This window comes from Centropristis striata, chromosome 2, assembly GCF_030273125.1.
Source record: "Centropristis striata isolate RG_2023a ecotype Rhode Island chromosome 2, C.striata_1.0, whole genome shotgun sequence".
Taxonomy (NCBI): domain Eukaryota; kingdom Metazoa; phylum Chordata; class Actinopteri; order Perciformes; family Serranidae; genus Centropristis; species Centropristis striata.
In genome coordinates, this window is record NC_081518.1 from 5,824,631 (window position 1) to 5,847,963 (window position 23,333).

The window sequence follows — 23,333 nt, forward strand, 5'->3', positions numbered from 1 at the left end:
CATGTTATGTCGTATATGAACGGTCATTATACTTTGTGTTTAATAAATAAAAACTAAGAAAAAAATTATGTTCAAATATGCAAATGGGGCATTTTCTAATGCTAGCCTTTCGTGAATTTAGTAGAAATCCACAAACACAATTAAACAAGGTTTAGCAAAATAAACAACCGAATCTGGCTCGGAGCCCTTGTCTCCCCCTTTCATTCTATAAAGCTACACTATCAATAAATTATTATTATTTTTAAAAGCTACAAAATGTATATTTCAGATGTTTTCTATCAATCTGAAAAAAAATCAAAAAAATGTTTTTTCCCCTGAACTGTCTTGTCTTAAGGGAGTAAAAATGTCTAATTGTCCTGCTGTAACATGAGAAATGATTTGAAATGAAAAAATATCTGCAGTTCTCATCAACAAATGTAAAAGATCAGACCCTGGACAGACGCAAGTATTTGCTCCATACCAAACCTTGTCCTTCCAGACACATGTATTTAGTATTACTACCACAAATATTAAGGCATTTTACAATTAGATCTCTGTGCATGATCTAACTTTAAACAGAGCCCACTGCAGACTCTTTAAGACCGACTTTTTCTACAGAAAAAGCTTAAACTAGAAAGTCTGATATCAATCAATGAATTTAAAGCTACCATCAAGACTGTGGTGATAGAGACATGTGCTTGTTTTTCTTAATAAGTCTCATTATGTTTTGATATTGTGTTATATTGCACTTGTTTTATTGTAAATGTTATTTTTTTTGGCACTTTTGTTGAGTTTTGGCTGCTATTTTGGCCAGGTCTCTCTTGAAAAAGAGATTCTGAATCTCAATAGGGCTTCCTGGTTAAATAAAGGTTAAATAAAAAATAAATAAATAAGACAGTCATGTTGGTTAAGATCTAGCTAGGGGGTCCAAAGTTAATATCACAGGGCCACTGGCCCCCCAAGCCCCTCCTTAAAACCTCCACTGTACTGCAGGAACAACAGAGGGATGCTTGTCCACTGTCGCAGAGCTTAAGTGCTTTAACAATTCTCTATTCTAGCATTCTTTTGAACGTAAAGCATAATAGAAATCTTGAATTTTCAACAGCTCTATTCAGTGTACAAGCTCAGCACATCATCAGAGATGTCTAAGATGGACAAGAAAAGACATCATTCAGTACAGTTTGAGGAGAAAAAAAACTTAAAATGTAAACAAACAGTTCTTGTGCAGAGAATCTGTTTCTGGTTTGTACTTTGTAATTATCTCTGAAGGAAGAAATCAGGCAAAGAAAAATAAAACATTCATTGAGGCATTTGTGCTACCACCTACATAGCTCTCAGTGGGGACGTGTGGAGTATTACACAAAAACATTGGCATTTCTTGCATCACTGAGCAGATCTGGTGGAGAAATACCTTTTTTACAAACATTTTTTGTTACCACACACACAGAAACACTGGAGACGCTGCTACCAGATCGGATCCTCACTTATAATATGTAACAGAATTCATAGTCCATCAGCTTCCTATCAGATCTCCATGCCAAGTCAATAAAGATTTTTAAAAACATAGCATCTGTCAGACTTCTCTGCACCTTTTTTATATAGCTGCTTTTAGAGCCTAAACACCTGCACTGATTTAAATTTTGTCTTTTTTTCTTTTCTTTTTTTTAAGGTCTGTATGTTATGTAAATATGTGACTGTATTCTGTGTTTGCTGCCTCTTGGCCAGGGCTCCCTTGAAAAAGAGGTTCTTATTCTCAATGGGATATTCCCTAGTTAAATAAAGGTTAAATACTCTGACCAAAGGTTCCCCCCATTGTTTGAGGCAAACATGAAATGTAGCTTCTATAATTTTGGCTCCTTTATTTGCATACATTTAGTAATATATTTTGTTTTATACACATATAAGAATAAGCTGGTACAGTCTGATGCTGCAGAACTCGAAGACATTTAATGCAAATGTGACCTACATTACAGTAACCTGGAGACCTACTGAACTGTGAAAGCCACGTTCATTGTTTCAGTTGTTACAGAGGAAAGAAGACGCCTCCTGTTCTGTTTTATTTTAATATTAACTCATATTTCTTTGGTGGTAAAATTGTGACATAAGAATACTGCCCACAGCCGTTTTCCAACAACAACAACCTGATTACTTTGCATTATCAAAACTGCCTAATAATGTTAAATTAAATATATTTTTGTGCTCGTCTGTTATTTCTAAAGACAGAAACAGCCTGAACAGCATTTTTAAGATCTGTTCTGAGATCAACAGAGTGAAACAAAAAGACCTGGATGCTTTTCTTTTTTTGTTGTTGTTGCAAACAACACATCCTCCGGTGAAGCAGAAAACATTTTGACCTCCTCAGGTCATGTTCTTGCAAGTGAAATCTCTGTTGCCACGAGGCAGATTTTACCTTGTAAAACCTTTTTACCTGCTTGTACAACTAAACGCCATTCAAAATCTTTTATCCCCTCTGAAATCTGCCTGTGAAATGCTCCATAGGTCTTTTTTACCCTTTATCTGATCACTTATCATCCTATCAAGGTTCAGCATCATTATTTATTTATAGATTTCATTCCACATTTAGCTCTGTGGTGTACGAGTTTGTTTGCATGTTGTTGTATTTGATTTTCCCCCCCTCTGTGTTCAAGCTGCTCAAATCTAATTGCCCCTTTAGGATTAATTAGTTGTTTAAATTGGATCCAAAAATAAAAGTTAACCTGTGTTGTGTTTAGGGTTGCAAAATTCCAGGTTAGGTGATGAGTAATATTTAACTCAATATTCATGTTTTTGTTGTTCAATGAAATAATTGATTGTTCAATAAAATAATTAAAACCTGATAAAAGCTCTACTTACAAATAAATCTGTTGAAATATGTTTTTTTAATTGTATTATTTTGCATGGATGACAAAACAAAATGTATTTATGTTTCGTTTTTTGGATATGATACGGTTCATTTAAATTACCTACCCATTTCCAGTTAATTCCCATGAATTTCCACAATTCACATGGAAAGTTTCCGATTTGGAAATGTTCCACCCCTTTGCAACCCTATGTAGAATGAATAAAGGTGTTTGGATTTAATCCAAAATTAAAGGTTAATCTTTGATGTTTGACCACAAAAAATTATTATTTTTTTGTAATCAGTGGGTGCAGGTTTTGCTTGTTTGTTTGCCAATAGTTTTGCATATTTCCACTTATGTACAGGTGGTGAGGACACACTGTGGTGTTAAAATGCATGTAAACAATGTAGGTTTCAACTTGTTTTCAAAAACAGCTGGCTTTGTAAATGTTTTATTGAGGGAGGAAATGCATTCAACATGTTTACGAGGTCTCAAAGGGGCACACAGTGTTTTGATGAGCAACGCTAAATGCAAAAAGCCTTCTTTAAACATATGAAATATCTAGATAATATTCAGTGCTTCCTCGAGTGTTTTTATCAGCATTGGGGGTAAAGGGTTATTTGTTCCCTGGATGGTGTGCATGTGTAAATATCAATCAGCAATTTAGTGAGTAAAGAAAATGACACTCAACTGCAAAACAAGCTTTAGAAACAGTGTTTCCCACAGGATTGTTTGAGACTATGAGGAAGGAACCCGAACCCACTACGGGGGTCCGCAGAAATTTTTTGACGTAAAAGTAAAAATTTGGTGGCCTCTCGCACATTCTAAAGCCACTATTCCATCGTATACACTGATCTTAATCATTGCCTATTCCTACAGTGGTGGATTCTGTTAACACACCCATGCGCTCTTAGTTTAAAAGCTTTATGTATTTAGCGACAGGAAGTAACTCATAGGTTATTAATTAATACTAACCATGTACAGAGTTTAGCTTTTGGGATTAAAGCAACTTTTTATTGATACTCTAAGGAGGTGTACTCACTTTGAAGTCACATTGGTCTTTGTTAATGTAGTCCTTATTAAAGTCTGTCCAGGCTACTCACAGTTGAAATACTAAAGCCTCGACCATCAAGAAGCTTGAGCTTTTTCCTTTATTATTCATTAAGTTTTACTTGTTTAGGTATTTAAAAAAAAATAAAGAATAGAATAGCCTTTATGTGCTTTCATTCATGTATTCATAAGTGAATTTTCTAATTGTGAAAATGCAATAAAACAATGTTTACCGGAACGTTGCTTTTATTTTGAAGGCTGGTCTGTGCTTCTTTCTCTACTAGAGTCCAATGACCCCTCGCCTGCAAATAAAACACATGCATGTTTGTTTAGCTTAGCAGGTCACTAGCTAAATCTAACGCCAGCTCATCAAACTTTAGCTGAATTTGATTACTATTCTACAGCGGGCCGCTGCTACAATATGACTGTAGTGGAAACCATGATATTACCTTTTGTGCAGTATTGAGCTGGAAATGAGCTGTGAACCTATTACACAATCATGCATCAGGATGGGTACTAACAAAATAAGCTTTTTAGCTGCAGCTCAAAGTGAATCACTTATAATGGGGCGACAGGACATGGTGATAATTAACTTTTCTATTCTATTGTGAAGAAGAAATGGCTGGTGGAACTAGTTTTGCTTTGTGAATGACCTTAATCAAAGCAGAGACCCGCTATTCACCTGACTGTGAAATGCTTTGGCTGCTTGAAATTGTACATTAAGAAGCAAAAAAAAAAGATGTACTCGTCTCCTTTTCTACAAAAAGGTGAACTGCTCACCTCCCAAACAGAGGTCGCGATTAGACTCTCACACACACAAAACTGACTGAAGACACTGAATGCCATGTTTGCTCAACAGCACAATAAACTACAGGATCAAAACACCTGTAAAGTTAAATTAACACACTTAATCTTGTGAGCTACTGGTATTAACGGTAAGGCTACAAGATTTCATTTTCAAGGTGTCACTCGTGCAAAACTTCTATGTACCTGTATGAAAAGGCACTCATAGAATTGAAACACATTTAGATGAAGAGTAATAGGAAATATCAAACACTTTGGTATTTTTTAATAATACACCCTACTAGTATAATTACACACCAAGAAACTGTGAGTGGGCAAAAATATTACTGGACAATTTCTGCCCAGTAAAGACTAATTCCTTCAATGTTTTAGTGACACAAAAAATGTTTTCACACCAACGTAACCTGAACGGTTTTGGCAGGTGATTACAATGGTTAAGTGAAGAATGAGGGTCAAACAGCGATGAGTGGAGTGGCAGTGTGAAGGTTTTCTTCCCAATCAAAGCGCAACAGCAGGTGGGTTCACTGATTGGCAGAACTTCAACCGAAGGGGACAGACGACGATGAAATCAGCTGGAAGACACCTCTGTTTGCTCTCAGACCTCCACAGCAAAGGCTTGAATAGCCAAGTTTAAAGATTGGTTGCTTGCTGTGATTATTTGTAAAAGCCAAAGTTTCAGAGGAGACTTGAGGAATATATGCATGACTCTTAACCTACAGATTCTGGTTCGTAACCTTTTCAGCTCCCCTCGGATGGCTGCTTCCTCGGCTGACATACCGCCTGTTAGATGCTGGAGCCGGCTCATTATATCTCGTAGGGAAGGGGAGTAATAGCGCTCCAAATTTAGGAAAATATTGGCGAGGCAAAAACTGCCATGGCCATTTTCAAAGGGAACCCTTCACCTCTTATCTCAGGATATCTGAATGAAAATGGGTTCAATGGGTACCAACATGTCTCAGCTTTTCAGACATGTCCACTTTTGCAAACTCCATGCAGTTTAGAGCAAAGAACCAATCTTTTACATGTAGTATAAATGTGTTACATTCGCCTATTCTAAAATTGGTGTATTTGAATATTTCTGCCTCCTGCGGTCACTAAAAACGTCTTGGAATTGCATAAATTGGGCATGACTTGAAAGCTGAGACTCTTGTCGATTCAATTATCCCAATTCTCTTCATGTGTGATGTAAGTCCCCATAGTTTGTTTTTTAAAATTCCAACTCACTGTATAAAAAAAAGTCATAATGTGGCATTTGAGGTATTTTTGACCATTTTTTAATCAATTCTCAAGTGGTAAAAAATGTGTAACAAATGGTATCAACCCATAAATTCCTGCGACAACTTTTCAGACATAATTGAGTGTGTGAATGACCATAATATACTGTAAGCTCTTATACACAAACTTTCAACTTTTGACAATGCTCCTAAAAAAAACCATAATGTTTATTACATGGGTCAATGATGTGATCTAATCCATTGTCAGTTGGTGTAACCAGTATTTTTTTTGTTTTCATAAACATCTAATATCTGTATCTATATACAGGAAAACAAAAGTGAACTAAAATGAGAAAAAAATACAATTGACGTTTACATTGCAACATTATGGTATATAATACATTTTACACAATTTGTCAAAACTTAAGAAAAAAATGGTTCTTTTAAGAATATGTTCTCCTCAATATTGATGAAATGTGTAAATGTAGAAATACACAGAAATATGTTTTTTTAAATAATATTAAGTAATTATATGTATAAGTCCACCTAAATACACTGTAGGTGGAAAAAGTTTATATAAATATATATATTTATAATTAATTTGTGGTTACACCATTTGACATCTTGCCAACCCTTATTTGTCACTGACCCAAATATCAATGACAACTTACCACAAAGTACTGAGCAGTAAATTAATCTTCAGCTTTCAGGTGAAGTCCACCCCACTCTATGTGCCATCTGCTGTTGACCTGCTATCTCCCCTTAACTTCCCCTGAGCTACCCTAACAGACAAGATGGTCTAAGGTAGAAGGGGTTAATTCCAGCCTCCTGTGATGTGGCTCTTCAGCCTTGGGGTAAAGCAAGAGAGTAAAAGAAACAAGGGCATGTGAATGGGTTCATGTGACCGAAGTCACCTCGCAGCTACTTGTAAAACTCTATTTGGGTTGGAGTAGCATTAAAGAGGACAGTGGGAGGAGAGAAGGAGGAAAGAAAGAGGGGGAAAGGAATAAGGGAGCATCTGAGCTCCCCCCCGAAAATCTCATTTAGGCCAAAACAATCAGGCCGGTGAAATCAAACAGATCTCTTAAATGCAGAAGCTGCTCTCTAGATCTCCAGGGACACTGTTATCTGCACTCCTCCAGGCCTGCTGTTAAGATATGGATAAAACTCCCAGCAGAGACCTCAACAGTGGAAAAAACATTAAGACATAATTATAAATTAAATGGGATTATAGAGTAACAGTGTGACCTTGTTGTAATAGAAACTGTAGATCTGCTACAGTAAAGTTATTATAAGTAAGTCGAGCCGGTTTCCATTCATCCATCCGTTTTTTGAACTGCTTATTGCATTCAGGGTCACAGGGGATGGATCCATCCCAGCATGCATTGGGTGATTAATTGTTTCCGAATTGAAGTTTTTGTGGCCTGCAAACTCCCTTGTGGATATCGGTTGATCCCCAATTTAAAATAATGTTTAATTGTGGCACCTAACCCGCCTTTATTTTGAAGATTTGACATGAAAGAGTGGAGAAAGAGAGAGAGAAGGAACATTCAACCCCAAGTCAGATATCCTTAACGCGTGGGAAATTTTCTCACAATTGGTGTGTACAATAATATAACTAATGCCAACAAGATTGCACTATTTAAAAAATAAATTTCAATATGATTCATCATTGAGATCATGTTTCAAAGTTTAAATCACTATTTGATTTTACCACCACAAAATTTTATGTTTTGTTTTTTGTCTTTTCTTTTGACTGTTTGTTCCATAGTTATTCTTTGTATTGAGGGTCTTTAATTGTTTGGTCATGACTAAGGCTGCAACAAACACTTACAAAATTGATTATTTTTTTGGATTAATGGTAAAATCTATAAAATGTTAAAAAAAAACATGAAAACTCATCACCGTTACCCAGAGCCCTACATGATGTCTTTAAATTGTTTTGTCCGACCAACAGCCCAAAGTTAAGCTCTCTATATTGATATGAAACAGAGAAAAGCAGCAAATTGTCACTTGTAAGAAGCAAATTTCACAGAATGTTAAACATGTACCGATTAATTTTCTGACTACTGATTAATGGATTAATAATTTTAGCAGTTATCACCCGTGACGCACTTTGTAAATTACTTCCAGATAAGCATTATTAGCACCGTTATCATTACCAGCTATCAGTCACGATCGTCTTTTTAGTTAATGCAGCCTCATAAATCATTTGTAACACAACCCTGAGCTGGGTGGACGCTGTTACATTTATTCAATCTGTATTCAAATCATATATATTCTCGCTTTTCAGGCTTCTGTAGGACAGCTGCTGTAATCACAGACGCTGAGGTTCGTCAATACTTCACATTGATCAAACATTGATCACTGTCGAGGTTCTGAGGAGATCAATGTGCAAAGGACACCTCGGAAAAATGTCTCTTCAGTGATCAGTGAATCCAAGACCAGCTGCAAATGACTTGGATAAGTACAGCTGTGACTGCTCCTTGAGATCAGACTTAAAGGGATAGTTTGGGATTGCTTATTGCCAGTAATGTCGATGCAAAGCTATTACTTGCTATTACAGACTTGCCGAGCTCGGTGTCAGAGTTCTGGACGGTTCCTAATGTAGAACAAATAGTTCCGGCAAGATTGCAGAGTCACGAACTGCAAGGTTTTTTAAGCCTTTGGAGTTTGGGGCTATTTTGTTTGTTTTTGACTCTTTTTCATTCTGCCTGTATATGCAACTTAAATAATGATCACCATGCCATGCTGGTATCATCTTTTTCAGCACAAGCTCACCTGATTATTATTTTGTCATTTTGACTTACTGGATCAACATTTTGAAACACAAAAACACACACAAAAAATAATAATACAAAAAACTTGTTAAAAAAAGACAAAAATGCACACAAAATTACAAAAAACACAAATAAAAAACTTTTTTTCCCCCCAAAAAAACACACAGAAGCACACATAGAAACCACAAAAAAAAACAAAAAAAAACACAAAAACACACAGAACATACACATAAAAACCACAAAAAACACACAAAAATAGCCCAAAACCACACAAAAGACTGCATTAAAAATATTGAAATGCACACTGCAAAATCTGAAAAATATCTGCAAAAAAAGTAAATTCATGTTACTACACTTGGTCGTGGCGATTTTTATATTTGCTGAAAAAGAGTTCACGCAACAAATTGGACATGGAAACTTGTGGAAAAGCCAAAACTTTAGAGAAAAGCCGACAGCAGGGCTCCATGCTGCTTCGTTTTTACGTCATAAAGAAGTCATGCTCCGGCGCTTTCTTGGACTCCAGAGGGTTAAGAAACAAAACAGTGCCAAGTGAAGTTCTTCTGATATGCACGAGGACCATTGTTTCGTGGTGGAATTTAGTGTACACATAGTTCATCTACTCATCTACTCGTTGATGCCTCGGACGACTTTCTGTGTTTCAGAGGGTGTAGCAGGCTCAGTTTTTATGCCACAGTTCATCAAATGAGACAAGAAGACGAAGAGATTCCAACCACGTCATGCTTTGGTCTACATTAGACTGACTAAATAACAGTCTTGGAATTTCATATATGCGGTTTGACTGGAAAGCTGAGATTCAAGGTAGATTCAATGAGCCAAGTTTTATTCATGTGTGATGATGTTTGTCGCCATAATAGACAATTTATTGTACCGAGAGCATTTTTCTGAAACTTGACCTCGCTGTATAAAATGACCTGTTGTGACCTCTACGATAATTTCGGCCTTGTGACACTTTGCAACCACAAACCAGAGACCAAGAGCATTCAGAGGATGTGTGGTCTTCCTAGGTATATTGACAACAAAAAATGTTTCTCAGCAGTCTCCAGAGCAACAGTTCTTGTCATCCAATGACAGAAAAATGCAATTCTCATAGAAATCTTAAAAATGTCAATAGTTTTTATACCAAATCTCCGTATGTATTTTTCTATAGTGTCTATAGGGTCTTGACGTGGCATTTTGGAGGGAATATTTTAATTTTTGAAAGGAGTTTTTGGAATTTTTATCAATTGTTGACAAATATTATAATCTTGGAAGCCCATTTATACGGAAGCCCTAAACGGGATCGAGAGAAAATTATCTTGGGAAAACGACAGTTGTTATTTCGAGATAACGGGATAATTTTCTCGAGATCTTGAGAAAACAAATGAAATTAACTCATTATCATGAGAAAACGGAGGGAAAAAATTATATGAATGCATGGCCGTTTAGGGCTTCCGTAAATTTACACTTTCACAATTGCAATTAATTCATTTGTATTGGATTCATGACAAGAGCAACTCTACTCACAGTGTTCGGCTGCATCCTAAATTAATCTTCAGGTTCCTAGATTTCAGATGGTAAACATCACTTCTATGTGGCATCTACTGTTGACCTGCTTTCTGCCCCTAAAATGGCTCCATGGTAAGAGGAGGTGGAGTGGAAGAGTTAAATCTTCCCCGGAGTCAAACCTGCTATCTCTGTACAGTCAGGACCATACAGTGGAGAGTACAGTAGCCCAAAAGGCTCAGTATAGGCAATCTATCAAGCTGCACAGGGACATACACCATTTCTCTTGTAATCAGTTCTGTGTACAGCTAATCAGCACTGACCTCTGGCCAGATCGACTCTGCTAGCCTCATTTCATGGAAGAAGACTCGGGTGATCAGTACATGTCTCAACTCCACATCCTCACCAGTCTCCTCCTTAAGGGCTCTCCCATCCATCACCCAGGGGATGTCAGCCTATTAGTGGTGCTGTTAGCTTCCACTGTGGACATTAGCAGATGCACTTAGCATTGCACTGTGGCGAAAACAGTTTAAACTGTGGTGTACTGACAGAATGTTGCATGGTTGAATGTGAGTTTATAGCAGACTTAACATCCTGAACCAATTGGGGATTTGTGAATAAACCAGAAAGGCAGAGATGTTTTTATCTAAATAAGATATTTACAATCAGAAAACTGCACATCCTCGGGAAATAAAGACACGCAGCTTGATTTGAGCAAACTGAGCTAAATCAGTTTTTCCACTGTGAGCTATCACATTCCTGTGACAATGATGCTGCCATGAAATAGACACAATACACACAAATGCTGCCAAATCATATCCCTGCCTGCGTGGAGCTAATGTTATTTATCCTCAGTAGCGGACGTGCTGCTGGGTTGGGAAGCATCTGCACTCATGCGTGGAGAGTCAAATACATGGCATTCCTGAAATGTAAACCCATGTTGCGTAGAAAGATTTCCAGCCTTAAAATGGATTGTAACAAAGATATTACAATCAACATAGCTGTCTGCCATCTTTTGTTTTTTCTTTCTTTGTGAAGTGACGCTTTGGACCATTTCGTTCACTCCGCCATGACTGCTTTGTGTTGAGAGTTTCCACCAACAGAAGCGTGACTAACAGGAATCCAACCACTCACAAAATTTTCAAACAAGGAAGGAACTACTTGAATTAAAAAGCTTTTACTATAGTGGTTAAAGCAAGGCCTGGCAAAGACCTAAAGTGGTCGAAACATGTAGGCTTTTTGGTGATATACCTAGTATAATATGCCTTTTTGCATTTGTTGCTGCCCCCCCGGGATAATAAGGATACCTTGAACCTATAATGAAGGCTGTCATATTTCCTTCTTCGTTTGATCACTTTTCTTGTTTATCCTGCTTTTCTTCCAAGAGCATGTTACACAATCTGTGGTTTAATATATAGAGCAAGCAGTCATCTATTTTTCCTAGCAGAAGTTTCAAGGTGTCATTGTTTTGCAGTGTGCGAAAACATGTTGGCATTGATAAAAGACATTTAAAAGAGGCATAATTGGATAAATGGAACGGGCTGTTAATTCCTCCCTATAATTTTCCCTGTGTAACAATCTTTCTTTTTTATAACATTAAAGTTAGAATATTTAGGACTTGACTGTTTGTAGTGAGTTTAGTGAACTTCAGTCTAGCTAATGGGCAGAGTATTCGTGTCCAGACAGGAGAATTTAGGAGCGTCCTTCTTGGACAACAGCCTGAAGTGACAGCTGGATTCAGAGTTAGGGGCAGAAATGACCAGAAACGTCCCAAAAACTGAAAATTGAAAAGAACAGACAGAGGGCACGATCCCTGCAGAAACACACAATGCCACACACTTCTAGAGGGTCATAAGTGATGATTGGGAGGGAGCACGAGCCTTTTCTTTCGTGGAAAATCCTTCTCACTGTGCCTTTAAGGCCTCACTGGACACACGTGGACTGACGTAAATGATGACAACATACCGACTATTTAAAAAACCTGCACACAGCAAGGACGCACACTTTTTGACAGACATGGCTGACTAATTCTACTTTCACAGCATGCATTCACATCACTCCAAAAGCTGCAATTATCAGTAGCTCAGCACATTTAAACATACAGAAAAGTTTAAATACAGGCTCTGGATACCACGGTGGAATGGATTTTATTAACTTTTTATCTGCACACTTTCTCTGCATTAATAGATTTTTTTATTGGGCAAGGCATGGCTGCTTTTGTTTCATAACACTTAAGACACAATCTGTATTTATGTTTTTTATATACAGTAAATTGACATGTGCACTTGCAGTGTTAAATCAATGAGTTTGAGCAGTTGTGGGTGGGACTCTTCATATCAAAGAGCACAACATCTACCGATTTAATAAATCTGATCAGTGAGAAATGTCTTGCCTGCATAACAACAATCAGGCTTGTTTAGATTTTGAAAGCATATTGACGCACTCAGCCAAGCAAGTCTTCAGAACCTGCATTAATATTTATTGTAATTTAAAGCTATGACCACAGATTTGTTATTCCACTATCAAAACAGCAACAATTTCTATATTGCGAGGTGGGTATTGATTCAGCTAACACTCGCTTTGCTCATATAATATAAATGATACCCTCCATGATTTACTTGGAGATGATGCAGAGTCAGGATGAAAGCAAACGCTGAGCAGATCTCTTATTAATGTTGGGGGAATAGTAGAGAAACTTCCTGATGTTGTTAGTGAGGCTGAAATTTCACACAAGTTTGTATTTTTAAACCTCGGAAAGCAATAAAAACATTGAGTTCCAGCACCTGAAGCTGGGACACACCACACACACCCTGCTGTGTTTGTAACGGCGCATCAAAAGAGCATCTAAATGTCTAAAATCTGACCTTTAGAGCATCTCTACTACACAGACAACTCCAGGCTGATCTGCAGTCCCTGACTCTGCTATGATAGTGCTTACTGCATTCGGCATGAGTCATGCAAACTCTTGACTCCCATCCTGAGCTATAGTGACTCCGTCTGAATCCAAATGACATGTGTTTTGTGAAAAGACTGTGACATATTGCTGCATGTGAGCAATGCTTTTGTGCTCTGCACAGCGTGCTACTGTGTGCCAGGCCCAGGCCCGTCCCCACGTGATGCAACAACAATGATGTAAAAACAATGACAGGGCTCCCCGTCCGTCATTATGGCTTTGTCTTCGACGCGGACATGAAACAAACAGAGGGCAGCACAGGCATGCAGCGCGGCATCAGAAACGGAGAACAGTTGCTTTTGAATTGTCAGATGCATCTCCTACACATGCTGTAGCCCAGTAAAAGCCACAAAAATCTTATTTTTTTACAGACACCAGTTCTGTTAATTCACACACATATCCGCCACTGCTGATAAAAGGCAAAAGTTCAAACATACCTGGTGTCACTGCTCAAACAATTACACACAACAATGTCACTTCATCGATCCATAATTCCCGAGGTAGTTACAGATACTAGACTCTGAAGGCAAACTCAACTCATTAGTTGTATCTTCCTTGTTTCACAGACAGCAGGTTGATCTGGTATGACTAGCAGCAGGTGTTTTAGTATCCCACTCTTCCATCTCACTCACAGTGAGTCTGCTGCAGCAACAGCAGCATCAAGCCAAGCTGTGGCACACAGTCTGTTGGTTACAGCCTCTTTATTTTCTATCACATTCTCTCCCTGAGAAACCTCTCCATCTATCACCACTGTAACCAAGCTCAAAGGGAACATTTACTTAGTCTGGCAAACATCTCCAAACACACATACACACATACACACACACACACACACACACACGCACACACACACACACACACACAGGAGAGAGTAAATCTTACAAACTGGTTTAAAAACAAACAGGTGAGAAATCTATTACCATTACAGAGCAATGGAAATCGCAGGTGGTAAATATGCGACCGCAACATCATCATTCAAACCATAATCCTATCATGAGGTATCTTTCGAAGTGATCCAATTATAATCTGCAGTATACGGTTTATTAAGCGTCAAACAAACACCCTCCGTAGGCTTTAAAGGTCACAACACAGAGTCAACTTACCTCCTGTCAGTTATAATGGATTTCAATAGTGTCCAGTTTTTCATATTGAGAGAAAGTCAACAAAATGTCAACATTAGAGCTGCGACAATTAGTCAGTTTATCCAGGGGTTTTCAAACTGGTGGTCAGGATGCACAAAGGGGTCACACAATCATTTCTAGTGGTCGCCAGATCATCAATAATAAGAGAAAAAGACTATGGTCTTTGCATTACTGTGTGAATATAGTAGCATTTGTGTGTTTTATTCAGGGGTCTGTGTGTAAATCAGGAGGTCGTGAAATGCACAGAAGATGTTGCAAATAAAAAGAAAAAAGTAGTCATACACCTCAAGCCACAAAGCAAAAAAAATATTTAAGTAATTTATGAAATGAAAGTCTTCTTTAGGGTATTGAAATAAGTTGTTTTTTTGGCATAGTGGCTACAATATGTGACTACTTTTTGCACATCCAATGCTGGTGTGCTCCCCTCCACTTCATCTAAATTGCAGCCTTGGTCCACATAAACCTATTGAAAGCATTTATTTTCTCCAAAAACTGCCACTAAAAAGAGTATTCAGCCATATAATTGTATAACTTGACTTGACGTAGTTTATGGACCGTGAGCGTACGCATGGACAGCAGAGAATTGGATTAAGCTGCAAGAGTGGTTAAAGAAGTTTCTGTGAAAATGTGTCACCAGCGGAATCCATTTAACTAACAGGCACCTCCCGGGACTGTTTGATAGGCAAAAGACAGATTTTGTGTAGAGCGCCACTTTAAGCAGCTTTGTGTTTGTTATCATAGTTTGAACAGATGAAGATACAGCCGCCAACAAACAACAGGTGTTTTTTTGCAGGTATGCACACATCTAGACACTCAGAAACAGGATGCCTGATTGTCTTAGAGATAGCATAGCTGTGCCACTGTAGCTGTGTTTTGTGTTCTGCAGAACTTGATTACACAAACGTGAAACACTGTTCCCTATTTAGCATTGTAAAGCAATACTTCTTTACATCATTGTGAAACTTTGTGTTTTTGTAGGCATCCTTCCAAGGTTGCGATGCTCTGCTCTGATGACTGCATTTACAGTTAATGTTTCATTTCCTGTTATGTGCATCCGTAATGAGTAGGGGTGAGATTATTTACTTGTTCCTCTTTATACATCCATCACTCAGCACTGACTGTGACTCTAAATGTCAGCATTATATACAGCAGCTTTCACTCTCTCAGACTGGAGGTGAGAGAGAGTCTATGTCAACTAAGGTGTGTCCAATTAAGTAGAGGTGGACAGACTCCAGCTTTAACTTCAGCATCTAAATATATCCTGGATGTATCTGACATTTACTGTGCTGATCCATGGGATGAGAACAAGGGGCAACTGAAGTACCTTAAACTTGTATTCTCTCTAATGGCCAGCAGGGGGGGACTCCTCTGGTTGCAAAAACTGAGCAGATTGTATGAAAAGTCAATGGAAATTTACTTCTTACTTGATTTACTACCTCAGTAAAAATCTTCCAAATTAATGTATGACCCAATCGTGGTTTGAAGTCTTCTACAATACAGTATGGTGTTTATTTAGTCAATTATTGCATCATTTAGAGTAAAATATAGTATACTAGCATACTAGTATCATTGTATGCTGTCCAATATGTGGCTTTATGACAACTTTACACAATACATAAGGCTGAAAATGTTGCTTGGTGTGATTTAGAAATGGTGTTAGATATTGTTTTTTAAAATAGTCAGCAATTGACTGAAACTGAACAGTAATAATGTTCATTTAGCTATTTATTTTATTCCTATTTATTCTTTATTTTCTCAGTTATCATTCATAGAATTGGCTGACAATGAAATTCCTTGTTCGATCAATGTATAATAATGTCTATTTTCATTCCAGCTCAAAAAATTACTATATCAGCCACCATATCGGTTATTGATGAATTTTCCCGCTCTAGAATCAGTATCTGAAAACATCCCATATCGATCGGGCTCTACTGAAAATATTTGCATGCAGCTTTTATTTTCTGAATGAAAAAATGTATACAGTATATTTTAAAACTGCTGGGAGTATGTACTTTTTACATTCACAGATCAATGCATTAAATACCGTCCTGTACAGAAAATGTAATGACATAGCTTTGCAGACATTATCGATATCTTCATGTGATATTTATTCCTGGGGTTTCACAACTATTGCAAGTATAGGGATGGGCGATATATCGATATAAAAAACATATCGATATATTTTCAAATGTGATATGGAATTAGACCATACCGCATATATCGATAAAGTTCCATTTTTTTTTCTGTCTTTATATATACATGCTGCCCTTACTAGGGTTTGTCACATTTAGTTCTTTTGTAATGTTCATTATTCATTTCTCATATAAATATATTTATTTCAGAAAAAGATTGGCCTATTTTATTTCATAGGCTATTTTTAAATTTTGCACTTTATGGAGCTTTGATTTAAAAAAAAAGTACTATTGTTGTTATACAGTATTTGTGTTCACTCAAATAAACAGTTTCAATAAATCTACTTGTGACATGTCACAATTGGCTTTGACTTTGACTGAACATTTGCTCTCACTTTGTAATAAAAATATTTGGATATATATCGTATATCGATATTCAGCCTAAATATATCGGGATATAACTTTTGGTCCATATCGCCCAGCCCTAGTATAAGTATTATCAAACAGAAGCTCTGTGGGCACACATTCAGGCAGACATGTATGCAGTGACTCTCCTGTCCTGCAGGTAGCTTGTTATAGTGTCACAATCAATACAAATCAACAAGAAAAGGAACAATATTTGCTCGGGGGGACAGTGAAGGCAGACTGAAGAGGTGTTGGCATGCAGCGAGGTGTTGGGCACCATCATGGACAGACTACAGGCTACAGAGAACGTCTAGAGAAAATGCTGAGGTTTTGCCCGGCTGGCATGAAGGAATGACTGCAGCACGGTCCCAAACCTCTTCGTCTCCTCTGCTCTCTGTCATACATCCATCTGCTCCAGTCTCTCTCTTTTTCTGCCTGGGTCAGTGTTACACTCTGCTCAGATCTAGATTCTCTCCAGCATTTGTCACATCCCTGGCTCTGCTCCTGCTGTCTCTAATGATCCTGTCTCTTCCTATTCTGTCACACTACAGCAATGTTCTGTCCATCCTAAACAATCTCACCCATCTCCTGCATCTCACCCTCTGCCTCTCTCATCTTCTGTCTTCCCATCCTCATGCTCTCTCCTTCTTCTCCTCCTACCCACACACTCATTCAGTATTCATATTTTAGAGGACATTTATGAGCATGAAACCGAGCGTGTGCATCTGCACCATTTTCGGTGCAGAGGAAACCTACATTTTCTCCTCGAGCCTTCCCCTGTCCCCCTCCTCTTCCTTATCTAGCTAATCCAGATTCTGGTTTTGGTTTCGTGTTGCTCATCTTTTTTTAGACTGAAAGCCATGTGCCACTCACTCCTACTCTCCCTCTGCCTCTTTCTCCATCTTTTTCTCCCACTGCCACCCACTCAATCCCTTTCACCTCTTCCCACTCCATTTTCTCTTCTTTCAGTTGATGTGATAGTATGTGCACTGCAGATTGCATGTGTGTTTGTGTATACATGAATGTTTTTTTGTGTCAGGGTGGTAACATATGTGCTCTGCCAACCTGTCTGTGGCACGCTGCCACAATCCATGTACAGATCTGTTTGTCACTGTATCTGGTCAGATACTGAAAATAACTGCAGCGATTTGGTCTGTGCAACACGCTCCTGCAGCCATAGTGGTGTGCCGAATGTATTGTGCTGCTTTAAATTGCCGTTTTTCACACATTTGTATTTTTCACACAACTGTCTATTAATGGCTTCGCTGCAGAATGATCACATGATGTCATTTCTGCAGCTTATGGATTTTGCAATACATGCAAGTGTGTCCAGGAGGAGACACACACACATAAACACACCTCCGCCTGCAAAGCACCTGCCAGATCATTAATACAGCCTCGGAGCATCCTCACAGAGTGATGCCCTTTATTATTGGGATCACATGTCCCATGATGCACTGCTAAAAAGAGCAAGACTAACATGAAAGGGCACCTCTACAAGGCTGAGAGAAGATCTTACATAAATCTGAACATAACAGAAGGTTATTAGAGACTGCGTAATTAAAAATTGTTAATTGGCTCGTTATCTCATGAGCTAACATTTCATGCGCCATGTCTGACAAATACAGGTTTTTTTTAGAATAAACTATTTTCAGTCCATTTAAAATACATAACATGTTATAAAAATGATTGTTTTCTAATTAACATGTTTTATGTGATGTGGCATTACAGAAACAAAGAGGTGCCTTTGAGTATTCTGCACAACAACAAAATGAATGAATCAATCTCAAGAGCCTGTGGCATCACACATCCAAACAAGAGTATCTCTTTTTGTCCACGTCCATTATCTCAGACAAATAATTTAATTTAAGCCTGTCCCGAGTGTTTGCACTTCAATTTAAGGCTTAACTGTTGTATAATATTTCCTTTGTATTTATAATATTTCCTTGTATTTATAATATTTCCTTTTATATTTATAATATGTCCTTGTATTTACAATATTCCCTTTGTATTTATAATACTTCCTTGTATTTATAATATTTCCTTTTGTATTTAATATTTCCTTGCATTTATCATATTTCCTTGTATTTATAATATTTCCTTGTATTTATATTTTATATTGTTTTTTTTTGTCTCTTGAACTCTCTAATTTGCAAATTCTGACTAGTTTTTAACTTTATTTTGTTCTTTTTTTATTGTATTGCTGTTGTGCTGCTGCTGGTATTGCATTGATTAATAAAGTTCCTATCTATCTATCTATCTATCTATCTATCTATCTATCTATCTATCTATCTATCTAGTTTCATATGTGTTAATATATCAGTTAAAAGAAGGGAACTGCCCATACATTTGTAAGTAAATGTGTCTACACAGCAAAAAAATACAGATGGGCTGTTGAGATTACACAGACCTACAATCTACACAAGACTGCTGCTTATGCTGTTTGATACAGCATAAAAGTACATATACTATAAGTCAATAAGCATTTACTGCAGCTTCATACACCCATAAACCCAGACACATAAAGTAAGCCAAAGGGTCCTAATTCCAGTGCACACTAGGATACCCACATACACACATACCATGTTCAATGAAAATGGCCAGAGGGTGTGAGTCATTTCCTGATTATCACACAGCTCTGATGAAGGTCATTGCTGTCCTCAAAAATATGAAAAAGGCCTTTAAAATGATTACAGTAGTTACCAGTCCTGAGACTTTGCAGTGTGTTTTAACAAAAAGCCTTCAGGACAAACTATACGAAGAAGAGGAAGATGCAGACTGAAGGATGTAGATGGATAATTTGTAATCATACAAATCTTATAAAAAGTCCCAAAACTTTGACAAAAAGAGGAACTGAGAAAAATACAGGAGGGACATAAAAACACACACCCAACAACAGCTTAGGCAGCTGAATCTCACAGGACTTTTGTTTAAACGAGCGACCGCGGATCAATAACTGTAAATCTGGCTATGGTGAAGGTGTGTTATATTCCCATTCAAGCTGAGCAGTTATTAAAAAATAACACTCCTCAGGTGTTTTTTATACTATTTCCAGTAGACATACTTACTATAACTACACCGGTTCTATGATATAATGGACACTAATTAACCAAACATTTTAGACATATTTATCGACCTTTTTAAACTGTCTCTATTGCAGTTTTAATCACATTTGTATGCCTTTGTGAAGTGTAATGATTATGAATTTATCTGAAACACACGCAACAAGCACAAAAATTAAACTGTCTGACTCAGTTACACTTACTATTCTCGATCCAAAGTCAACAAACCCTGATTAATCCATGCACCAGGACTTCACACGTCCATTTAGGGGCTATTGTCCAAATTATAAGGCGCAAATGTTAGATAAAAAACAATACGTTGATACTACAAAATGCTACAATTTGCTGCTGCAGTGTTATTCTGTATCTACCCGTTAACACCCAAACACCAGCATCAAGCACTGCTCTATCAAATAATCCAGAATAATTAGTCAGTACAGCAGAGGAGCAAGATTTCTGCCTCAAGTAGAGGTTACACATTGTGTGTGTGCTTTGGAAAACAGAGAGACAACATACTGTATCTGCCAGGACTCCCTGGAGGCACTTGGTTTCCACCAGGGTTGAAGCCTACAGGGATGCCAGTGAACCAAGTGTAAACACTGGTGTTGATGCAGCCTTACATTGCTGGGCTTGGCTCGATTTTTTTTATTGGAAACTGATTAAATATGCATTGCATAAACATGTATATACCTGATAAGATTAAGGTGAGAGGCAAGACACAGTATAGAAATCATAGAAGATAAGGAAGGTGTAAAGTAAAAAGCATCTGTGTCATTATTACTCTGCTCATAAAATCTTTCTGGTGCCTTAGTATAAAACAGACGACTATAGCAGGTGTAGACTACAGTATGTGCCACTTTATGTGTGATGACTAACATTTCCCACTTTTTCCTCATTCTCCTTCCATGAACGCTGCTCTTATATTTCTTAAAAATTGAACAGCTCTGGCTAGATTGGGTTGTTTTATTATTATTGTTATTATTAAAAACCCCTTGGAGGGGTGCATTAACCTTGTCGGGACTCCCCAGTTGACACCTCTGGTCATTTATGGAGAAACGTTGCTTAATGAAGCACTTTTACTTGCACGGACATAATAAAAACAGAGAAAAACAATATCCACAACTGGGACTCGTGAGAAAAGGAGGGCCCGAATGATCAGTGAAATATTCTCAGTGTAAGTGAGAAACAGGTGTGACATTCCCCTTACTGTCGCTGCGCCAGGTCCTTTTCTTAAAAAGGAAACATGTCATCTACTGCCCAACAGAAAGAATAACACAGTCCAGATCTGATGTTCTCAATCTTCTTTCCACCACAGATCCCTTACAAGATAGAGACTAAACCAGACCCGTTGTGTATGTTCTCTAGAATAATATGGCTTTTTTTTTTTTTAAGATAAATGTACTATAAAGATATGAGACATGTATTAAACATATCGGCTGATTCTAAGAGTTATAGATTTGGTAGGATAAAATGTATTCTATAAACTGTTATAGACTCAAAAATGTAAATATGATTGATTTAACTATGTAGCCTACGTTAAAAAAATACAACAGACAAGTAAGAATAATAATAGTACTACTAGTCATAATAAATTCATATCATGATTATTGAATTAATCTGAAATCTTTTCAGGGACCCCCTGGCTGAGAGCCAAGGACCCCACTTTGGGAATCACTAGTCTGGATATTTTAGGTTTTATTTTAGTAATAAAAAATACCAGTGGACTGATCATATTAGAGCTGCAAAGGTTTAGTGTTTTGATTATCGATTTATAGGTTTCAGAATATATTTTTATGAAGAAACAAGTCAAAATTCTTACACTGGAGCTTTTCAAATGTGACTATATTCTTGTGTACGCCTTTATGACTGAATATGATAAGACTTATGATGACATTTAAGGGCATAATCTTATGTTTTAGGAGACATTGATTGTCATTTTTGACCATTTTCTGACATTTTACAGACCAAACAACTAATTGCTTAATCTAGAAAATAATTAAGGGAATTTGGAAATAATGTTGCCCTAGATGATAAAGCTATAAAATAAGAATGAGAGAAATAAGGCAACAATCATATTGATAATGGTAATAGCCTTCTGAAACTTTACTTTGGAGTACTGGCAGTTTAGGTTAAGAAGCTGTCACATCACTCAGGGCTCTTTTTACTTGTGACTGGTATTCGTCATTATTGTGGCAGTTTATCTACTAAATGGACTGCATAAAAATGCAGAAATCCACAATAAGTAAGTGTAGCCCAAGGCGTTTGATTTGCGCAACAGCATCCAAATGTGTGATTCCAACAAGTCGAGCAGCAGCAGCAGCAGCAGCAGCAGCGGCAGTATGGTCTAATCTCATTTAATCAGGACAGCTGCTTAAAGGTGGCATCCTGCGGGCCTAGCTAATGGAGATGTGGCCTAAGAAATGTGTCTGAAACCTGCACTAAAACGTGGATTAAAAGCCGGGTCACCGTGGCTGGCTGCCCTGCATGTGCACGTAGCCAAAAGGCAGGTAATCCGTCAGCCCGTCAGTCAGTCAGTCAGTCCTTCATCCGGCTGCTCACCTGTATTTTGACGATGTCTTGCCAAGACCCACTGCATCGGTTCCGCTCGCTCTCCCATATCCTTCCGACTGGCGACCCGCCTCAGCCTCGCTCTCCCCGACACCGGCTCTCGGTCTGGAGGGGTGGATGCAATCACAAATGTCTCAGCGATAGATTTAGAATAACCGTGCAGACGTCATTACAAACGGGAGGATGAATGGATCCAGAGACATCAAAGCGCCGGAGCTCCCTCGGTTATGTGCCGGCTGTCAGTCAGATACATGCCATCAAAGAGCCTTATTAATCACGGTGCTGTTCAACCCGCTGGAGACCGGCGGCGGCTCCTTCGTTTATCCGCGTAATTGCAACACGTCGTCGGCTGTGGCAGCTCACTGAGTGTGGGTCTTTTTCACGTCCCTCCGTCGGAGCTCGGCATGATGATGATATTTCTATCCACAGAGGGTAAAGCAAGTAGTGTTTGACGAACCAAGACGAATCCCCTCGTTTCTCACGTTGTAGTCAGCAGCTTGTGTGTGCCATCAGCCGGACAACTCCCGAACCCCAGCGCGGATAGCAGCTAAACGGAGGCAGCATTTCCACACAATCTGGCCCATCCCCTCGGACATTTCTCCCACTGAAAAAAAAATAACGTAGGACTCGGCTATTCCCCTTCCGTGTTTGGCTGCGCTAATCCCGTACAACGCTCTGTTTACGCACACCTGACTCGGTTTTTGTAAAAACCGACCGCAGACACACTTGGAAAATCCTGCGGAGAAAGAGCGCCACCGGTGGTTTAATGAATATCAAGGAATCTGCAACTGAATCAAAGAGGGCGGTGTTTACCGAGAGGCTGCCGCTATCCTCCGCCAAGTCACCCAGAAGGACTCCAGGGGGATTTGATTTGGTCCCGTACTTGTTAGTTTGCCGGTGC

At 38.2% G+C, this 23,333-nt stretch overlaps 1 protein-coding gene across 2 annotated transcripts in view; it reads right to left on the reverse strand.

Moving 5' to 3' along the window:
- Nucleotides 1-23,018, reverse strand: part of dagla (diacylglycerol lipase, alpha) — a 61,564-nt gene extending 38,546 nt beyond the window's left edge. For both annotated transcript variants that reach the window (XM_059348726.1, XM_059348719.1), the window contains exon 1: nucleotides 22,424-23,018. The gene's annotated coding sequence lies outside the window, so the exon portion shown is untranslated. The remainder of the gene's footprint in view (nucleotides 1-22,423) is intronic.
- Between the last annotated feature and the right edge of the window lie 315 nt (nucleotides 23,019-23,333).